Below are 21,518 nucleotides of genomic sequence, written 5' to 3'. Positions count from 1 at the left end.
CACTCTACTATTCAGATTTTCGCAGTGTTCAGATTTTTACCTCATATTTTTGGTATGTTCTTCATACAAATTGTCATTTTCTGGTAAACCACTCAGGATCAACGTCGCTAAATAATGACATACTTCATATCCCTCAGAAAATGCATGCTAATAAAAGATCTGTTATTCTAGCAACCTTCTACATTTATAAGAGCAATATTTAAAAATCTGTCCCTATTTTTGGACCTTTGTCCCCCCATTATTTTTGACCTTGTCCAGACTTCCTGCGTTAAGAGGTTGAAAGGTATGATACACTGAAGGTACGTGCATAATATTGCCAGGGCCTCCCATACTCTGAAGGAAACGTTCACATCTGAGAGAAGAATTACCACGTGCATGTAATCTGAGGAATGCAGCTTCCCTACTGCAGTCAAGTCAAGAGTTAAATGCATGCCCCACCCTCACTCTCTCCCTTTCTTACTCTATCTTCGGTCTGTTTACCGTCAGAAAGTAAGATGTTTAAAGCGGTTGCATCCTGACAGGTAAGCACTCTTTTCTTTTTACAGTAAAATAGGATATGTTAGTGTTGAAACAGACAATCATTTTACTTGTGACTGCTTTAAATTCACCTTGTTCCTCAGAAACTATCTTGTGTGATCACATATCCTTGCTCCTTTGAGGGCATATGCTGTCTGCTGTTTTGAACTTGCAGTCTCTTGCATCTAACTTGAAGCAATACAAGTTTGAAACCTGGTTGGACAGAGCACAAAACGTTTTCTGACACATTATACCTGTCACAGACTACTTAAAAACATCACCTTAAGAGATGCAGACATTTTTTCACTCAGCTTTTACCTTTGAAAAAATGTGAAGAACTCTGCCAGGTTTATGTTGCAATGCTTGCAGTCTGTTTCTGGATGTGACAGGCTGAAGGTGAATAAGAACAGTCACATGGTCTCTTAAAAACATGCAGATGCCTTTTAAATAAAAGAAAAACATTACACTTGGGGCCAGAGGAATTTTCCTAAAAGTAAAAGTCTGCAATTACTCAAGCAGCTTGCCTTTTCAAATAAGTCAATGAAGGAGTTTATGAGCAACCTTCTGTCCTTTGCAGAGGGTAATTACATTTTACTTTAGACCTTTTTAAAACCAGCGCATACTAGAGTGACAAAGGTCAAGTAACTGGAGTATTAGCATGTTCAGATTTCTGTGGAACCAGCAGTTTAACTGTAACTAACTGCATGTATACTGCAATCTAAGGTATGGCTGTAACCTACAAACTATAACTGCAATTAAGGGATTGCAGGCTTCTTTTGCATGCACAAAATATATTTCTATCAGAAATCACAAATCTGTAAAATAAACATATTTTATATTTCTAGTAGCACTGTGAATATAATGACTTGCATTATCTTGGTCATTTTAAAGCTGCAGATTTCTTCAATTAACAACTATATAGTAAATCATTTGGAAGACAGTTGTCACTATTTTGATGAAGTTTTAATTCCTCATTTGTAATAAAAGTAGATATTAAAACTGTTATATAACACTGTTAGGGAGAGGCTGTCTAAGGATAAAACATAAAATGCAGAGATACAAATGTACAAGCATAAATATTACCGTAAGGCTTCACATAAAAAGCTGTCACAGAAAGTAAGAAAGAAAGGTATAATATGTTCAGACAAACAGAATTAAAAATAATAAGTTGTGAACCGTTGTAAACTGTCAGGGAATGCACAATAGCTTAAAACTCATGTAGTTCTCTGTGGATCTTGGATATAAAGCTATACAACTTCAATCCTCAGTGACTCGACATAAAACCACTAATTTTATGAGGAATAGAGCAAAAATATAAGGCAAAAATCTGAACATTCTATGAAAATCTAGACATTTAAGAGGTATGATACTGTAAAACCATATGCTGAATTACAGTATTCTTATGAGAAGGACAGCCTACCATACATTCCACATACAAGACTCAGCATGCAGATTTACTGTGTATGGCTGTATGTACCGAATGGCCCGTGTATGAAACACAGTTTATTGAACCCCACCAGAGTGCTTCTTTAAATAAGTTAACCTTTTTTGGGGGGATAGAGAGGCAGTTAAGCCTGGCTGCATGCCACAGGCAAGCGGTGCATCGGAGAAGAGTTGAGATGCCATGGTTCAAGTGACTTGAGTTAAAACCTTTCCATTCCATTATGTATGGATATTTTCACTGGTTCCTTCTTTTTGTTTCTTTTTGCTTGTTTCTTTCTTTGCACACATGGGTACTGTACCTAGTGTTATTAACTTATTAACTCTGTGATAAGGGCTCATGTAAGTTCTTGAAGTAGCTCTGCTGTAAAATTTTTTGCTGGTCTAATAAAAAATGTCACTTCATCTCTGTATTTAGTCCCTCTCAAACAGCAGCTTCTTCTCAGATGGATTCTGTATTTTCCCTCTTTTGGCACCTTCCCTGGGATCCTCCCATCTATGAAATATGTTAAGTAACATTAGATTTTAAAATTAATGCTTCAGGCAGGGGAAAAATCTCCTTGACAATGTCTTTCCCACAGTTCTAACCAAAGGAATTCAGACAGGGATGTACAGTATGGTTTACACTTACCTACTGGGCTCTTTACCCATCCTTACACTAGGAAAACGGCACTGCTTGAGCCACAGCTGAGAGGTACTTCTTCCTTTATTGGCACAGGTAGTTTGAAACTACTAGGAATGAGGGTTCGGAACAGTTCCACTGAATCTTCGTTGAAACACCAATGTTCCTTGCTTGGTTTCTTCCTATTTACCATGTAGATGTTCATAAGTAAGTACTAGGCTAGCTGCCCTTGTGGGTCATTTTAAGCGTAGCCAATTTTACTCAACGGTGAGAATCAAACCCTGTACCCTGTGTCTGTGAGATAACACCTTCACCTTTATGACAAATAATCTCAAATCCCAGACTTTTGGAGGTCATATATGGGTGCCTGCAAGTTTTGATAAGGGAAGATACACTCCTGGCCTACTTTTGTTATACTGTGTTCTGTCTTTTGTATGCATTAATGTAAGATCACTGCACAGTCCTAGCCAACTAGTTAAGGTACAGGCAGATGTCGTGGACTCTGAGATAAACAAGCATGTAGTCCACTGTGGAAACAACCTTTGTAAGGGCTTCAGCATTTTAAAGCACCATCCGCTGACCTCATAGTGTTTGTTATCTCCCCTTCATCACTCTACAAAGAGTTGCCATATAGAGAAGACAGCACTGAAGATGGCAGAAATGCATGAGTACTTTGCATTAACAGGCTACGCATTGTTTGTTTTTCCATAGCAGCAGTCTAAGGTATATGCTCAGATTGTCCAGAAAATAAGAGAAGCTTTCAGAACAAAGTCCCATTCCAAAAGGTAAGGCTGAGATGTTGTCTCCATAACCTGTAGTATATTGACTGCAAATAAAGCATATCCTGTAGACTTGGGTTTGATTTCCACAGGCTCTGTTTACATAATGTGCAAATCATTTGGTCAGGACAAAGATCTGGATTATTCTGAAAAATAGCTGCACATCTTTTTAAAAAAAGTCAAAGTAAGTAGAAAAATAAAATGAACACTGTTGCAGTGTGCACAGTTATTAGCGTTGCCATACTCGAGCACAAAAGCAAGTCCCCTTTAAATTGCTTTGTAATAGAGTATTGTTTTGTAAAGGGAAATGCTGCTAAAATTCTCATTCGTCAATGAAACTGTACTGTTCAATCAGACAAGACATTTACCCTAAGTTAACACATTAAATACATTACCTGTAAAAGTACTATATATCTTAGTAGGTTCTGAGCAAATTAGGTGTGTTGCTTGCTGTTTCTTAAACAAGCTTTCTGACTGTAATCAATAACTGCAGAGAGATGCAGGCACTGCTTAGTATTCATGACACTAGCCTGTCAGCATTACAGACGCATGCCATAAGGCCTTCTGTAAGGCTGATGACCTGGCCGAAGAGCATTGAGGCAGGCTTCCCAGGACACTGTGGGGTCTGGTTTGGTGCAGGACCATTGAGTAGCCAGCACAATGTCTCACACGCTGTATGCAACAATGCTGGCTCTGACCGTCCATAATGTTATAGAATGTCCAGATTTTTCTTCATATTGTTGGTCTGTGCCTCATATTGTTTGTGTTTTCTCGCAAAATTTTGAGGACTGAAGTCAATAAATAGGGGCAGACATTTGAGTTTCAAACACTAATTACATAGTTTACATGCAGTTTATTAAATTATCTGAAATGTAAGAGAGTGGGGTGGAGGTCTGCCAGAACTTCAAATTCCCTTGCCACAGCTGGGGCTGGGAACAAACTGAAAGAGTAAACCTGTTATGGAAATAGTCATGGATGCAGTACTTAGAACAAGATCATGTCTTTAAGAAACAGGCAAAAAGAGAAGAAAGCCAATGTGCCCACACAGGAAGGCGAGGCCAAGTGATTGGATAAATTGTATGATATACAAGAAGTGGAAAGGAGAGATGGAGAGTTAGAGGAGAAACTGTACAAGGGGCAAGCAGAAGGCCAACAAAGGAGGTGGGGGGTAGCAAAGGAGCAAGTTGGAAGGGAGTTGACTGTATGGGCTAATGCAGGGAACAAAACCTTCTTTAACTATATAGTAGAAAGAACATAGCGAGAGACAGACCTGGCCAGAATGATAAATGATGAGCATACATCTCAACTGTCCAGATTTTCATAAAATGTCCACATTTCTGCCTTATATTTTGGTATTCCTCATAGCATTTCTGGTTTTCTGGCAAATCACTGAGGATTGAAGTCACTAACTAATGACCTACATTTGAATTTCCGACTTCATATCCATGCTAACACTAATCCTGTTATTCTAACATCTTTATCAGTTTATAAAAGCAATATTTAAAGTTTTTCCCTATTTTTGGGCCTTTGTCCCCCATTATTTTAGACTTTGTAGAGATTCCTTACGCTAAGAGGCTGAAAGGTATAGATATGAGGGAGACATACCTCTGAGTTGTCTAGATTTTGTTAGAATGCACAGATTTGTGCCTCATATCTGTTCCTCATAAAATGTGTAGTTTTCTGACAAATCATTGAGGATTGAAGTCACTAAGTAGTGAGACATTTGAGTTTCAGACTTCATATCCTTCAGAACATTCATTTGACTGCAAAACTTGTTACTCTAGTAACTTTCTAAGTATGAGTAACATTTCAAATCTGTCCCTAATGTTGTGCCTTTCCTCCCATTATTTTTTAATTTTGTCCAGAATTCTTGTGCTAAGAGGTTGACAGATATGGATGGAGATAACAGAAGAATCGGAAAAAGTGAGGGTACTGAATGAATACTTTGCTTCTTCAGCCTTCACAAAGGAAAGCAAAGGGATAGTGCCATGCTAGGAGGGAGGAAGGGTGGAATGGGTAAAGCAGCGAACAGACACTATGGCAGAAAATCGAGGAGGTGAAGAGGGAAGGGACTGCACTGTGAGTTTTTTTTTTTGTCTTCTGCTTGGAATAGACTTATGTGATATATCAGACTTTTGTAACTCTTTTTTTCCAGTTCCCGTTAGATGTAGAACTTGTAATACCTGGAGAAATGTAGATTTTGAACTCTAACTTCTCGTAAAGGTTCCTTTTTATCTTTTTGCTGTTGTACTGTTGGTTTTATTGGAGCACTTGAGTATTTTTCTCTTTTACTCTTTCAGAATGTTCTAGACTGGCCATTTTACTTCTGTGTGTTTTGGGCTATATATAGCTGATTGCAATTTTCTAGGAGGAAGCGTTTGTTGGATTTGCTTGACAGATGTTCCTGCCTGCAGGAACAGTCTGTACTGTGACGTTAGTGTCCCAGTGAAGTATTTTATGATTTGCATTTTAAACTGCTGCTGCATATCTTTTTTTAATCAGAGCTTTGCTTCTTCCTTGGCAGTTAATGTTTTCCATTGAGATACTGGATCTATTTTGCAGAATACTTGTAAAAGCATTTACAGGAGCTTTGTTTTTGTCTGAGGTTCACATGCGTTAGGTTCTTCAGGTGATGTTTATTTTCTATTGCTGTTATCACATGCTGCTTCTAAGCACTGTTTTTTTTAATTTTATGGTTTTTGTGATGATATGGACAAGTGCCAGCATAGCCAGCTGGAGTTTTGTAAAGAATGATATGTCCCTTGAATATCAAACTGATTTATACAAGATGCTTGTGTTACAAATGTATTAGAACTGTATGCCGTTTGTATATCAAACTGATTTTGTACAGTAGCTTGTGCTGAAAATGTATTTGTGAGCTTTGCTTGTGTTGATATGTATCAACAGTGCACCCTGATGAAATGAGGAGAAATGTACAGTAATTTTTGTAGATGAATTAAATACATATGTTTTAATAGAGGATACTGACACAGCAGGGGTTAACTTTAAGAAAAATAAGGGAAATGTAAATGAGCTGTTTAGCCATTAAAAGGCAGTGCTGAATAGGACTGGAGTAGCTGGGTCTGGGGAAGAGCCTTTGTCCATTAGCTCAGTGAAAAGAGGGGAGGTCCCTGGCACTGCCATAAACATTTGGATGTATATTGTGGCCGTCTGTGCTAACTTTTTGTCTCAGCTTCAAAGGGGAATGCTGTGAAAACCTAGAGTCAGGTGACCAAATCAGGTCATTCTGCCAGCCCTCTTGGAATTTAGATATTACAAGGAGAAATGTCAGAGTACTGAGTATTCTGCTTAGGAAGACTGACTAGAACGATCCTCACCCACAGCATCTTGCCTTGCAGTAGTAAGTAACTTAACTAGGAACGGCAAAATTCTCTTAGATTCAGTCAGAAATATAGTGAAGCTTAGTTCAGAGAGTGTTTTTGTTTATTTGTATGAGTCTGTCCATATTTTCTGTGATTTGAACTCTGGTTTACTGTAAATATATTTTCAATATTTTCATGCTGTTTTATTATTTATTATTAAATATATTTAAACTTTTATTGTGGCTGGTCCTTGTAGAAAGTATTTAACCTTTGAGAGTACTTATATTTATTTGGTGACACTGTATGGGCCACTCCAGAAGGCCTAGCTGTCTTGGTGAGCTACTACTATTTGTATTAATATTAATATTACATAGTCTAATTGGAGACCCTTTTAAGAGCCTTATAGTAACTGACTGGTGGCAGTGATAACTACCTTATAGCCTGGGCAAAGTTGGTAGAGCAGGTAATCTGTACCAGCCTTTCCAGTGTGTGTGTATGTGAAAATTAAATCTTAGAGAGTGTGTGTCAGCTGCTTGGTGTGGGGACATGAAGCACTGGGGTTTACAGAGAGGGTGAGGGAGAACTTGACTTTGGCACTTGGCTGAGGACCTAACCCTACAGCTGTGCCAGTGGGGAGTCTTACTGGGGACCTGGAGGAAAACAAATAAAGAGACAGCCAGACTCTGGGTGTCTTACCTGTGTGCTCATAAGGGAAATTGTACTTGATGCAGAGAGGTCTCCATCTGGAAATACTGAGTGTACCCATTTGTATTCCAAGTGCAATTCCCTCTCCAGTGTCAGTGGTGAGGATTCAGGCTCCTTAATTACTGGCCCAGTGTGGAGCGCACATATTGTTGGCCACCACACACTGGCAGCAGTGGTGGGCATCACAGTGTTATAGACATTTTCATTGATCTGGCTACTTTAAGAGAACATTTGCAAACTCACACCAGGAGAATATATGATCCTGCTTGGTACCTTATTTCCACACCTGACTCAGCCACATATCTTTTCTGTAATCCTAACACATGCTGTTTTTAGGCACTGCCATTGTTCTTCAACTCCACCTATTTCATCCTCTTCTTGGGGTGCTAGAGACCTGAGTAATTCCTTGAACTGTTGTACTCTCTCTTCAGTCTACTTCCAGGTCTTCAGCCTGGTCTCTGTTGACTTCAGTCTACTTCCAGGTCTTCAGCCTGGTCTCTGTTGACCTTAGAGCCATCTCTGACCACTGCTTGCAGCTGATTGTGGCAAATAGTGGTTTATGCTGGGGGCTGACTGTTTCACTGGGGATGACTTTGCAATCATGGATTCTGCCCCAGTGCCTTTTCCTTACTAGGAGGAAGTCTACCTGAGTTGCATGTTGAATACTCTTGTATGTGATCTTGTGGCTGTCTCTCTTTCTGAACCATGTGTTGGCTACTATCAAGCCATTTGCCAGACAGAAGTCTAGAATGGCTTCTCCTTCTTTATTCCTGTTGCCCCACCCATGTGGACCCAGGCAGTCCTCATATCCTGTTCTGTCTGTCCCGATATGTGCATTCAAGTCACCCATTATCAACACCAACTCATGTTGTCCTGCTTTATCTAGTAGATCCTGCAACTGCTGTCTGAATGCACTCTTTTCCTCACTATCACAACCCTGCTGTGGGGCATAGAATGAGATTATGAATACTGCCCTATCATTACACTGGAGTCTGACTGCCATGAGTCTGTCATTAATTCTGATGATATCCCTTACTGCCTTCTGAAGCCTCACTCTCACCACAATTCATACACCATTTCTAGCCTGCCCTCCACCTGAGTAGTAGACCCTGGATCCCAAGCCAAGTGGCTTTGATGCACTGCCCTTCCATCTCGTCTCCTGGATACAAAGGATGTCCAGCCACCTCCGTATCATCATGTCATCCACTTCTAAGCTGCGTCTTGTCAGTGAACCTACATTAAGCATAGCAATTCTCATTTCATGTTTGGCAGGTTGTTTGGTTTTACATCCAGCTTTTGCTCAACAGAGCTATCCCAGGTAACCCAAGCTGGGCAACTAGACACCAGTCAGCCAGTTGCTTATTGACCCAGGGCTGTTGGGCTTTATGGTGGGCACACACTGGCCAGTAGGGGTATATATACCCCTCCCACCATTAGCACGGGTCCCTGGCATGGATCAGAATAGGCCAGGTCCTCAACCCACTTATCACCGGTAACTACCCATGCCCATTTTTTGTGACATTAGTCAACATAACCAAATCACCTACATGACAGAATCACCTAGAGCCATATTTTTACACTGTTGAGTGGCTAGCCCTGCCACGGCGTGCAGCCTGTGATCCGTGCTGTCCTATCTTGAGGATACTGTGTACCACAGTAGATGCCCAAAGCGGTTGGTCTGTACAACTCTTCCCCTATAGGGCACCATGTAGAGTCTGTGCTGCTGCCCACAGCTCCATTCTTTGGTGAGTTTGAGATGAAAACATTTAGCATGTTTTTCGGACATGGGAGAAACCCCACGGAGAGACAGGGAGAACATGCAAACTCCAAGCAGGCATTGGTCGGAGGTCAGGATCAAACCTTGTGCATGGGAGCCAAAGACCTTAGCCACTAAGCCATCTGGTCCTACTTGGCCAACGAACCTAATTCATTTACAATTTACTGGAGCGCAGTGGGGTGCACTGGCTATTCATTTCAATGGTCAGCTAGACCACTTGCCTACTAGTAACCTATGAACAATGAACTGACTGGACTCTGCTCTGACCACAATATTCTTACACTCCTAGTTTCATGATTTCCTTTTAGATCCTATTTGTTTTTGAAACAGCCTGGAACTGCTATTTTTCTGACAGAATTATTCCATGGCATTAATAAGTCTTTTGGTTTAAGCTGCAGTCCTGGAGATTTTATTTTAGAAATTCTTACTAGACTTGTATTGTGTCTCCTTTATATATCTGTTAGTGGCTATTTAGAATGGATATTCTTGATTACTAGTACAAGGCATATTTGATATAATAGAAGTTGGATTTCACTCTCCAGCCTTCGGACAGGACGTGTTTCTTTATACGTCTGTGTGGGGCAGTGCTCCTTAACACCAGGTCAGTTCAGAACAAATTTGACATTGTCTCTGACAAACCTTGTTTCCCTGACTTGGTGCTTTTAATTGAGGTCTGGCTGGATAATAACTTTGGATCTCATCTGCCTGCCTCTATTCCTACAGTATCTGTGGTACTAGCAGCTTTGTTTTTTCTGCCTTTACTTGAAATGCCCAGATGAACCTAAGAAAAGTCAACATCTTTTATGTGTATGCTGGTTGCAGGAATGAACTGTAGATCCTTTTTGGTTTGTGGATCGCCCATTACCTTGCAGTCTTTTGTAAGAGTTAGATTTCCTGTTCAGACTTGTTCATGATTAGCCGGGAATGGTTAATCTGGGGTGACTCTGCTGTCTATGTTGATGTTGATGTAATGAGCTCGCTATGGAACTGTTGTACACTTTCAAGAATTTTGGCTTCACAGGTAATTAATACTGCAACCCCTGTTCATTTGAGGATGCCTATTGGATATAATCTTCCAATTTAGCATTAATCTGGGGAATTTGGTCATTACCAGGCCAGGGAAGTAATCTGGAAGTAATCTGATCACTCTGGGCTGTGTGCAGTATGCATATGGATCTGGTCATTACAGGCATTTTGGAAAAGTAATCAGATGACTGCTATGTATAATATGAGCTGATGGCCACAGGATATGGTTATTACCAGGTCAGGTAATCTGATCACTGTTAGACTTTGGAGGATACACTTAGGGATCTGGACCTTTTGGATGAGACATGAAACCAAGGCCCAATCTGCTTGAGTTGATGGTAGTTCAGGTGGATGTAAAAGATCCAATGGCACCTAACAAAAAGAGAAGGGGAGGCTTCCTGATGCCCTGGCCAGATTTCCCGTGCTATTATAAATACTACCTCATGTCTCCCCTGAAAATAGGCTACTAGCCTAGTGAGATTACACTGGTCAAAGAGGTTAAATAATGAAATATAGTAAGTTGTGACGGCTAGCATAATGGTTAATTTATGAATGGGTTATATGTGTGAGGGAGCTTATGGGAAAGGTTAGTTGAATACTGAGTTCTATATGCAGGGCATTGTTGTAGGCAGGGCGGAGCAGTAGCTGTTATGCAGTGTTAGGGGATTCTTGGCAGTGTTATCAGTACTGAGTCTTATACAAAATGGATGGTGTATAGGGTTAGCTACATGCTTTATACACACAGTGAAGAGTTAACTGAATGTTAGCTACATGCAAAGGGTCAGCTGGATGCTGGGTTAGACTCACAGGAGTTTTATAAGTAGGGGTAGTTGTACATTGGGTTACTTAGACAGTACGAGGTAAACTGAATGCTTGGTTACATATGGAGCCATGTGCAGACTTAGCTGGATGCTGAGTTACATACAGGGAGGGCTATGTGCAGACTTAACTGAATGCTTGGTTACCTTCAGTGGGGGCTCTGTGCAAAGTTAGCTGAATGCTTGGCTACATATGCAGCTATGTTCAGACTTAGCTGGATGCTGGGTTATGTACGGAGGGGGCTACATGCAGACTTTGCCAAATATTGGGTTACATACAGAGGAGGCTACATGCAGACTTAGCTGAATGTTTGGTTACATACGGGGTTATGTGCAGACTTAGCTGGATGCTGGGTTACATGCTGAGGGGCTATGTGCAGACCTAACTGAGTGCTTGGTTACACTCAGAGGGGGCTATGTGCAGACTTAGCTGAATGCTTGGTTACATATAGAGCTATGGTTACATATGGAGGGGGCTATGTGTAGACTTTACTGAATGCTTGGTTATATTCTGAGTGGGCTATGTGCCAAGTTAGCTGAATGCTTGGCTTCATATGGGGCTATGTGCAGACTTAGCTGTTTGCTGGGTTACATACTGAGGGTGCTATGTGCAGATTTAGCTGGATGCTGGGTTACATTGACAGTTTTATGCATGGATGTATCTCAGTGGTGTGTAGTTGCAACTGTTTAACAGAAATATAGACAGAGGGAAATGTTATGTAGAAACAGAAAGACTGCAGTACTTTGCATTATACTTGCTGTAAGATGAGAGGAAGAAAGACTTTATACTGACACATATGATCAAAAAAGGGAAGTGTGAGTGAACCAAGCTTTAATGGAAGGATAGGGTGCTAGAAGGTTCATCAATTACAAAAAAGAAGGAATGACTTTCAGTTTAGACCTAAGAAGTATTATTTTATGCAAAGGTTGGTAAATTCATGGGATTGGCTGTCAGAAAGGGTAGTTGAGGAAAAACAACAGACTCGCTCAAGAGGTCACGTAGTGTCTGGAGGAGAAAGGAGAGGTAGCATGGAAGAGCAGCTGCCAAATACATTCATAGTTTTGGTTGTCAAGCTTGTGACCTTTGACATTCTAGAAGCTTCAGTTTCAGCATTTAGTGATGTATCATCAGTTAGGGAAGATTCGTTCTATACAGTGCTAATGAGGAATTAGGCCTTATTTAGAGAGGCAGCTTATTTCAGAGCATTGAGGGGGTCCCTGATATGCTGTTGACTCATTTGTGATCCCCTCATACAGTTGCAGTCACTCACGTGTGAAAGCTCCTGAATGTGCACAGAATTCAGAAGTAGACAAAAAAGCATTTTTGTGGAGAACAAGCCCCCCCCCCCGCACTCCCCAGTTCTACCTTATACTATGTCTGAAGTCACACCATCATAGGGAAATAAGAAATCCCTGGTATGCCAGCTATTCAAGTTTCTAAGGAAAAGAAAAAGACATCATGTTCTAGTGATCACACAAGAGTGTTGATCACTAGTATTTTACAGAAAAGCCTGGCTCCTCATTGGCAGTCTTTGGGCGCTATACAAATCCCACTTTTTGTACTATGTGTATCTATTTTTAACACGAGGCTCCAGATCTAATATATGCTCTATGTTCCAAGTATAAATTTTAAAAAAGCACTGGATTAAATACAGCTTCTTGTGTTAAGCAGATAATACCTCTGAGAAGTATACAGGAAACAGAGAATAAGTTTCAGTATTGCAAAAAAAGCATTTTATTCATTGAAGGAACAGCTCAATGAAGAAACTTAAGGGAACTATAACCTTGCAAGATTAAGCAGACTCGCACTTTAATACCAGGTGTGCTACTGAGTAAGACTTTTTGACCTTTTTATTTTGGATGCTCATTGGTCAAATTCTTTTGCCTACCTACTGTTTTTTTATGTCTCTTTTGTATACTGGACCATTTACATAATCAAATCGTATGGCCTTTTTATGAATTTAACTGCAATTCACTACACTGCATATGTTAGTGTTAGCAGTGAAGACACTCATATGGATTCGTCGGATGTGCATTTTGCCTAGTTTCATCTCGCACATTTTTTGAATCATGTGTTAAGGTGGCAATAGCCCCTAATTTACACGTAGCCAATTTTGTTAGCTCCAATCATTCTGGATACGTTGATGTCTGTGAAGAAAAGCCCAAATAGGAGCTCTCCTAGTATACACTACTGCTGGATGCTGGTGATTACTTCAGTAGAATATGAGAAATAAACAGATACTCTCATTTTCTGGGCTGTTCCGTTTGGTCATTTCCTTTCCTATTTAATTAGGTGACCAGTGCCACTATTCTGAATTAGCTTGGCACCCATATATGAGAGGGAAATTGTGAGGTCGCTGAAGATAGTTTTTGCAAAAGTGAAAGCATTAAAGTGCATTCTCTGAAATTCTCTTCATCGATAAAGAAATTTGCCTCTTTCTCTGCTGTTGTGCAATATCGGAGTTAGAGTATATAAGTTCAGGGAGCGTTGGGGGATGCAGGAAAGCTTGCGCTCCTATAAAATATTTTTTTTCTTGCATGATCATTGAAGGTGTTTTCAGTGAACATCTTTCAAATTTTTACTTTTGCCTTTGGCAAGTTGACCTGAGCCCAACAAGGTGGTGACAAATGCTTTGGTGAGGTCTGGATATATAGTATAGACAATAAGGCTTTTATTTATTTATTGACATTTGATTACCAGGAAAGCCCAATTGGGTAGAAGCCCATTTTTAACAGACGCCCGGGGTGAAAAGCTCCAAATTATTACAAAACATTTTAAGAACAATAGTTTTACAATCTTAAAAAAAAAAAAAACATCTGCAGTTTAAATAACTATAACACATTAGACATAATGTAAAAACATTGATTAAGAATCGATACACGGTATATGACTGTCATTTACTATTTAGAGAAATTTTAGACAGTTTGTAGAGAAATTAAAGGTAAGTTATTCTAATACAAACAGGAATTGCAATATGAAGTGAGTGAAAAACAGGCTTATGGTATATTTAAAGAGAAAGTCAGGGAAAATAATTAGAAAGCAGTAAGTGAAGAAGGGAGAGTAAGGTGGTATAAGGAATGAAAAGGTAGTTGTTCACATTTGAGGATATAGTTTATTCTGGATTTGAGCAAGAACAGAGCAAGATTTTAGCTAAGAAGTCTTTCAGAGTGGTTTTGAAAGATGGGAGGTAGGGTATAAACCTGATGGATACAGGTAAGGAGTTCCAGGCCTTAGCAACCCTGAACGAGTACAGATAATGCCCAGCAGATTTGCTAGGTTTGTAGATGGACAGAGGAGTTTTTGGTCACTGGATTGCAATGACCAACTGGGAACATAATTGTTAGAATGTTTTTAGTGCTGGACAGGCAGGTGGATTTTGGATAATTTTATAGGTGGTAAGAAGTTGTGTGTATGTTAGTTGATGTGGCAGTTCTAACCAATTTAGACTTTTTGTTAAATGTGGATACCATTTCTTTAAAGGATACTAATACACTGAACAGGAAAGTATGCATGATGTTTCAGAAGACTGATGTTTTTTGCCTGTTTACTCAAAATTCAAATGTGTTCTTTAGAAAAAGCACAGTTATGACCCAGTTACATACTTTTACATGGTATGCTGGTGGGGTTGATAAGATTGTTTGGATTAATAACCACCAAATTAGAGCTAATCCAGTAGGCTGAAACCAATAAATCACGAGTGACTGGATGGTAGAAGAGCTCCACGCAGGACACCAATGAATTGTAGAAAGCAGCTTTATTAACACGTATTTAATGCCAAACATACACAGAGCGTTTTCGTCCGAGTATCCCCCAGACTTCATCAGAATCAAACACATGAACATCCACATTTACCCTATTTATACCGATCCCTTAATTGATAAATTGACTAGTTAAAATTTTAAAGACAAACTGTGCATAAAATTCATATATATAAAATAAAATAAACTGTTTACCTAAGCAGAATCAAATACGAATATGATACAAGGATGTCTAAAGCCATAATAAAATAAGCTTAAAATTAAATTAATAATATTCAGATGAATATATAATACAAATTTGTTATAAATATTGTATAATTTCACAAGTAAATACAATATAAACATATAATATATAAATGACATATAATAATTCAGATTGAATTGAAAAATCAATACCATAAATGATGTGAAAATACATTTATAATTTATCTGCTCTAAGCTTAAGGAGGGGTAAAATGGAGATAGAGTCATTTAACTCTGGGAATTTAGAGCTTCCAGATTTGGAAGTGTTTAAACATAAGCCTCTTAAGGTGGTGTTTAAGAAAGGTCAGAACATTAAAAATTTACTGGAATATGCAGCTAATTCACAAGTGTTCACACATCAAAGAAGAGGGACTTTTAAATGTGGGTTCTGTAATCAGTGTAAACATATATTACAGGGCGAAGAATTGTGCATAGAGGCTAGGAATAGGATAATTATTAACAATTATTCCAACTGTAATTCACAAGGTCTAATATATGTGGTTACATGTGGATCTTGTGATGCCTTCTATGTTGGCAAAACTGAGCGACATCTGAAGCGCAGAATTTATGAACATTTAGTATTATTTTTCTTTTTAGCATCATTTAACACCTTGTATAGACATACACTAGAATGTAATAATGTCCAGTTCTTTTTCTTTGTTATTGAAATGGTCCCAAAAGAAGTAAGAGGTGGTCCCTGAGAAACAAAATTAGAGTTTAGGGAAACTTTTTGGCAAATTACATTGGAAGCCAATACATTTTGGAAGTTATGACATTTTCTGTCCATCAACAAAACATTTTCTGTAACTTATATTCAGCCATCCTGAGTCTGCTTAACCTTATAGCTTCACAGTTTTATTATTTTACGAGGCAGGATTGCACACTGTAATATTTTTAAATATCTTTTACTCATTACCTTCTTCTTTTCTGTGGATTTTTGTTCTATCTTATTATATTCTTCACTTTTTAGTAAAAGTTATAGCAAATCATTGGAGTTTGTCTTTTTATTACATATCATTTTACATTTCAAGAACTCGGTGCAGTGATTTAAACAAATTGATGGCGTTTGGAAAGTTTTAAGTTGTATTATTTAAGTTGTAGTTTTAAAGTGGTTTCTTTCACTTCTATCAGTTAGCTTTTGTTTTATTTAATTTAGATCGCAAGCAAGGCATTATGTGAAAGGTTAACTGGATATGCAAAAACTGAAGTAAAATGACCAAAATACTCCTTCTCTTCCCTCCAGTTTTAGTAATTGTCACCCGTATTTTCAGAAAAAAAACACTGTATTTGATGGTGAGGTGAAGAAGTTAATTGAAATGTTCAAAGAAAGAGGCTATCCACAAACCCTCCTTGAAAATTTAAATGGGTTAATTTTTCAAGGAAGGAAGGAAAAATATGCATCCATTTTGGGAACTCACTTAAAAGATACATTTAGAACTGACACCCCTAGAAAACCGGATATTTTAAAAACTGGAGCAGTGGTTATTCCCTACAATAGGGATGCCTTTAAGATTCAAAGAATTTTGACCTCCAGTTGGAGCTTGATTTTTACCCAAGAAATGAAGTAAAGGTTAAGTGAAACACCTCATTTGTTTTTTAATAGGGGTAAGAATCTGAAAGAATTGGTGGAGGTTGAACTCACAAAGACGTATGACCATTATTGGTCTAAGATGGCAAAGTATGGGAGATGTAAAACTTGCAGGTTCATTAATGATGGCTCTTATGTCAGTGTAAACAGTCACCACAGAACTATTAGTTGTCCTAGACATGTCAGTTGTGACATTTGTAGGTAGTGTATTTAGCCACATATCTCTCCTGTCCATCATTTTATATTGGTAAGACTAAGAGAAAATTAAAAGACAGAATTTGTGAACACATAAGAGACATTCAAAATAGAAAAATCACTAATATTTAATACAGACACTTAGTGGTCTGTGACAATATTAACACATTTATTTTTACCATTATAGAAAGAGTATTCTAAACTCTAAAGGTGGTGACATTGAAAATCTCTTAGAATACAAAGAGTTATGCTGGCAAATGAGGTTAAATGCCAGCCAACCACCAGGGTTGAATGATAATCTTTCTTTAAAACATGTTTTAAAAATGTGATTTTTTTTATATTTGAAACATAGATTTCCTAGGTGTTTCACTCTTTTTAAAGTTTTATTTTGAGCAATCTTTTTGGAATTATTATTATTGTTATTTTTATTTTTATTTTTAACACCACATCTTAGCAACAGTTTTTATGCTGATGGTTTTCATTAATTATTCAAAAGTGATGTATTGTGACTTGCTTAATATTCATTACATGCGCTCCATGATTGGTGTTTTTAAACTTTAAATAGCCATCCTATCTCGTCATTCAGTTTTACTCTGATGAAGTCCCATCTCTAAGCTAAGTAAGGGACAAAGGCACTTAGTAATAAAGTGGAATGTTTGACAGTTTGTTTCCACCTGTTTTTTGCTGCCTGCCCCGGTTCTTAGTTTTGTTTAACTGGATATGGTTTTGTGTATGCAGTGGATTAATAGGAATATATATATAAAATGTGTGTGTGTGTGTGTGTGTGTGTGTGTGTGTGTGTGTGTGTGTGTGTGTATATATATATATATATATATATATATATATATATATATATATATATATAATGTGTATATATATATATATATATATATATATATATATACATACAGAAGATTATGACAAGGTTAGCTGTATGCTGGGTTTCCTACAAAGGGTATTATGGTGGGCAAAATTTAATGTATGCTACATTACACTAACAGGAAGGTTAGGGTTAGGAGTAGTTAAATTATAGGTTACACATGCAGGGGATTGGGAGGCCACGGTGGTGCAGCCGTTAGCGTTGCCACCTCACAGCAAGAGGTTCTCCGGTTTGATCCTCGGCTGGGGTGCCTTCTGTGCGGAGTCTGCATGTCCTCCTTGTGGTCGCATGGGTTTCCTCTGGGTGCTCCTGTTTCCTCCCACATCCCAAAGACATGCTGTAGGTGGATTGGACACACTAAATTGGCCCTAGGTGTGAGTGTGTGCGTGTGTGTGCCTTCTGTGGAAGGTTGGGCACCAGGCTGGCAACTCGACACCGTAAAACTCCACTGCCAATCATGAGCGGACGGTGATCCGCTGTGGTGACCCCTAACCGGGAAAAGCTGAAAGAAGAAAAAGACACATGCAAGGGATTATGGGTATGGTCAGCTAGATGTCATACTACATATGCAGTGGATATGGCCCAGTTTAGCTAAATGAAAAGATATACAATACATAAGAACAGAGTAAAATGGGTGCTCTGTTACATATGCAGTAGGGCATTATGGGAAGGGTTAATTGGATACTCGGTTACATATACAAGGGTTATGGACCAGATTAAGTGGATGTTGTACTACACAGGCAGAGAGTTATGGGATGGGGTAACTAGATATTGGATTACATATGCAGGAAATTATAAGAAGGATAAACCAAATACTGGGTTACTGACAAAGATTAGCTGGAAGCTGAATTAGATATGAATGGGTTATGAGCATGATTAATTCAGTGCAAGTTTACATTCCTTGGGAGTTATGGAGAGGGTTAACCAGATACCAGGTTACATACTCAAGAATTGTGGATTGGGTTAGAGAAAAAGCTAGATTTCACAAGCAGGGATTTCTGGGCAGGGTGAATATATGTTTAGGTTATTGAAAAACACACACAGGAAAAAGAAAAGAGCTCCATGGAAAAGGATTATGTGGAAATGTGCATAAACATTTCAGATCAGCTGTCCAAGGGGAAGCCCATTGCCCTAGGAGGTTAGCTACAGTCAGGGACGAACTGTGTTTCCCATCATCTGCTAAAACAGGCAGAGTCCTTTGCAAATAGGTGAAGCTGACAACAGCACTGGAAAGATTTACTTGCAGTAGGCAACATAAATAGTCTTCTACATTCAGAGAAAATAGGCATCAAAGCAGGAGAAAGGCAAGGAAAGACATAGATATATAAACTATGTAGTGAGGAGAACAAAGTACAGACTGGAGGTAGGCCAAGGAGGAGGGGATGTGGTATGGTGTGGAGGATGTGAGGCACTAGTGTGTCTCCAGTACATATGAGGAGGGTACTCTAGGATGTACTGGCCCTAGGGATACTTGAGAGAAAGCCTTCAGAGCTTAGACTGCTAGGTGGAGCACTTCTGAAGGGGGACTAGCAGTGTTTGGGTAATGGACAGGAAAAGATTGTGGGGAGATCTGGAAGATTTTAGATAAAGGGTCATAGAAAAAGAAAATTAAGGCAGGAAGGTTATGGGCAGAGTTATTGAGGCAAAGTGGGAATGAAGAGGCAGAGACATAGAAGTGGGAGGAAGAAAAAGGTTAAGGGAATGGCAGTAGATCAGGAAGAAAAGTGGAAGAAGTGCTTATGGAAAAGGCAGGAGGTCCAGGGAGTCAGTCAGAGGTGAAAGCACAAGGAGACATGCCTCTCAACCTGCAAGTGCAAGAAATCTGGACAAAGGCAAAAATAATGAATGGGTAAAGGCCCAACAATGGGGATGAGTTTAAGTATTGCTCAGATACATGTAAAAAGTTAATATATTAAAAGGGTTCACCTTGGCATGCATTTTCTGAAGGATATATAGTCTAAAACTCAAAGGTCTGTTATCATTTAGTGAGATCAATCTTCAATGATTTGCCAGAAAAACACAAATTTTATGAGGGGGGAGACCAGAAGCAGAAAAGCAAAGCATGAAGGAGGTGGGTAAGGCAGTAGAAAAGTAGGAGGATTGTTGGGTCAGCATGCGAAGTCAGGTGTACAGGTGTGTGCGGCCAAGCTAAAGGAAGTGCAAGCACAGGTACCCTGGCATGTGCAGGAGACAGGGGGCAGAATATAACCACAGGAAGGAGGAACCTGTCCATCTGCTGAACGGATTCTTTCTGAGTGCTTAGTCAGATACTAATAGCTGAAAATGAGTTTTGGCAATTGCTGACTTTGCATTTTCCACACTGTTTGTTTTGTCTGTTTGTTTTGTGACAGAGTTGGTATGTAGATCTATTTCTATCTTTATATATTATATATATATATATATATATATATATATATATATATATATATATATATATATATATATATATATATATGATGTGGGGTGCATGGGGAGTTTACCTCCCTGTAAAAGGCCTTGCTTTCTATTCTCAGAAAGAGTTTTTTTTTTTTTTTTTTTTTTTACCATTAGTTTTCTAATAATCAGTATCAGTGTCGGTCAGAAAACATGCATTTGGTATATCAAAATGAATCTCATGAAGGTGGGGAAGGCGAAGTTATAGTGGTAGCGGAAGAGTGAAGCTTTGAGACGAGGTGGAGTGAAAACATGTACATGTGGTAAACACTGACATAGAGTGAATGCTAAAAAGAACTGGCTACTTTGTTACTTAATCCTTGCAAGAATTAAGGAATGCCCCTATGTAGTGGTCCAGGGGAGCACAAATAACTTAGTAGGGGGTCAGTGAGGAGGCTGGTATAGGCCAGGGAGATGGCTATAGAAAGTAACATCCTTCTTTGAAGTGCTACCCTTGCCACAAACCAGCAAACCAAGAAAAGATAGGACAGAATGGTTCATCTACTGCCTGAAGGAATATGGAAGGGTGCATGCTCACAAGATAGTGGGCGACTAGGGTAAGGCATTGAGTTATTTGTTTGAGGTAGACTGCAGCTCAGCCAGACAGTATACAGTAGTGAGTGTAAGTTTGGTAAGTTTCATTAAAATTATTTTACTTTTAAAGTGAGGTGGGAGGTAAAGAGAGGCAACTGGCTGGTGGATAATCACCACCTACAGGCCTCCAGATGCTTCAAGGAAGGAAGATTAGCAGGGGATGGACAGAATGAGGCAGGAGCAGTGAGAAGACAAAGATGCTAATGGGGGATTTTAGGATTCCTGAAGTGGGCCTCGCCATTGTGATACCAAATGGAGGAGAGAGAGACAATCAGCCACCCTACTGCCCACCTGTGCCACGTGGGAAAGGTTCAGTCCAGAGTCTAAGGCAACACAGCATAAGTCCACACTTTAATAGTAACAACTATTATGTGATTATCACATTTACTGCAGAAGATCTTGTCAGATTTCTGGCAGTTGGTGCAGAGGATTAAGGAGCTGTTTCTTGTGGTCTAGGGTTTGATTCCCTCAGCTTGCATTACCTAACTGTGCCACTCTGAGTAAGTCCTTTAACCATACAGCACTCCCAGGCTGAGTCTGTAAAAGGTCCATGGAGAACAGTGCCTTACCCTGATTAACAAACACAAATAAAATAAATACACTTCTGTATTCCCAGTGCTTGCCATACTTTGCCACTAGGACTGGCATTTACTCACTGACTACCTGCCCTGACTGTCCAGACCCCAGCAATGCCTTAAAGCATGTTTTACCATCTTAGTACCATCACAGGCAAGCCCTTCCATTTAAAGAGTGAGAGAAAACTCTATACCTTGGATCATTTTTGATCTCTGCAAGAAATTCCAGAAGAAGGATTAAAAAC

At 39.1% G+C, this 21,518-nt stretch overlaps 1 protein-coding gene across 1 annotated transcript in view; it reads left to right on the top strand.

The window, feature by feature from the left end:
* The first annotated feature begins 324 nt into the window (after positions 1–324).
* The window catches only part of LOC122806699, a 359,094-nt gene continuing 337,900 nt past the window's right edge, over positions 325–21,518 (top strand). The window contains exon 1 of the mRNA XM_044077336.1: positions 325–521. The gene's annotated coding sequence lies outside the window, so the exon portion shown is untranslated. The remainder of the gene's footprint in view (positions 522–21,518) is intronic.

This window comes from Protopterus annectens, chromosome 7.part0 (genome assembly GCF_019279795.1).
Source record: "Protopterus annectens isolate FY-2018-M chromosome 7.part0, PAN1.0, whole genome shotgun sequence".
In the NCBI taxonomy this organism is placed as follows: domain Eukaryota; kingdom Metazoa; phylum Chordata; order Ceratodontiformes; family Protopteridae; genus Protopterus; species Protopterus annectens.
Note: the sequence above shows the minus strand (reverse complement) of the source record. Positions and strands in the feature narration are given on the sequence as shown.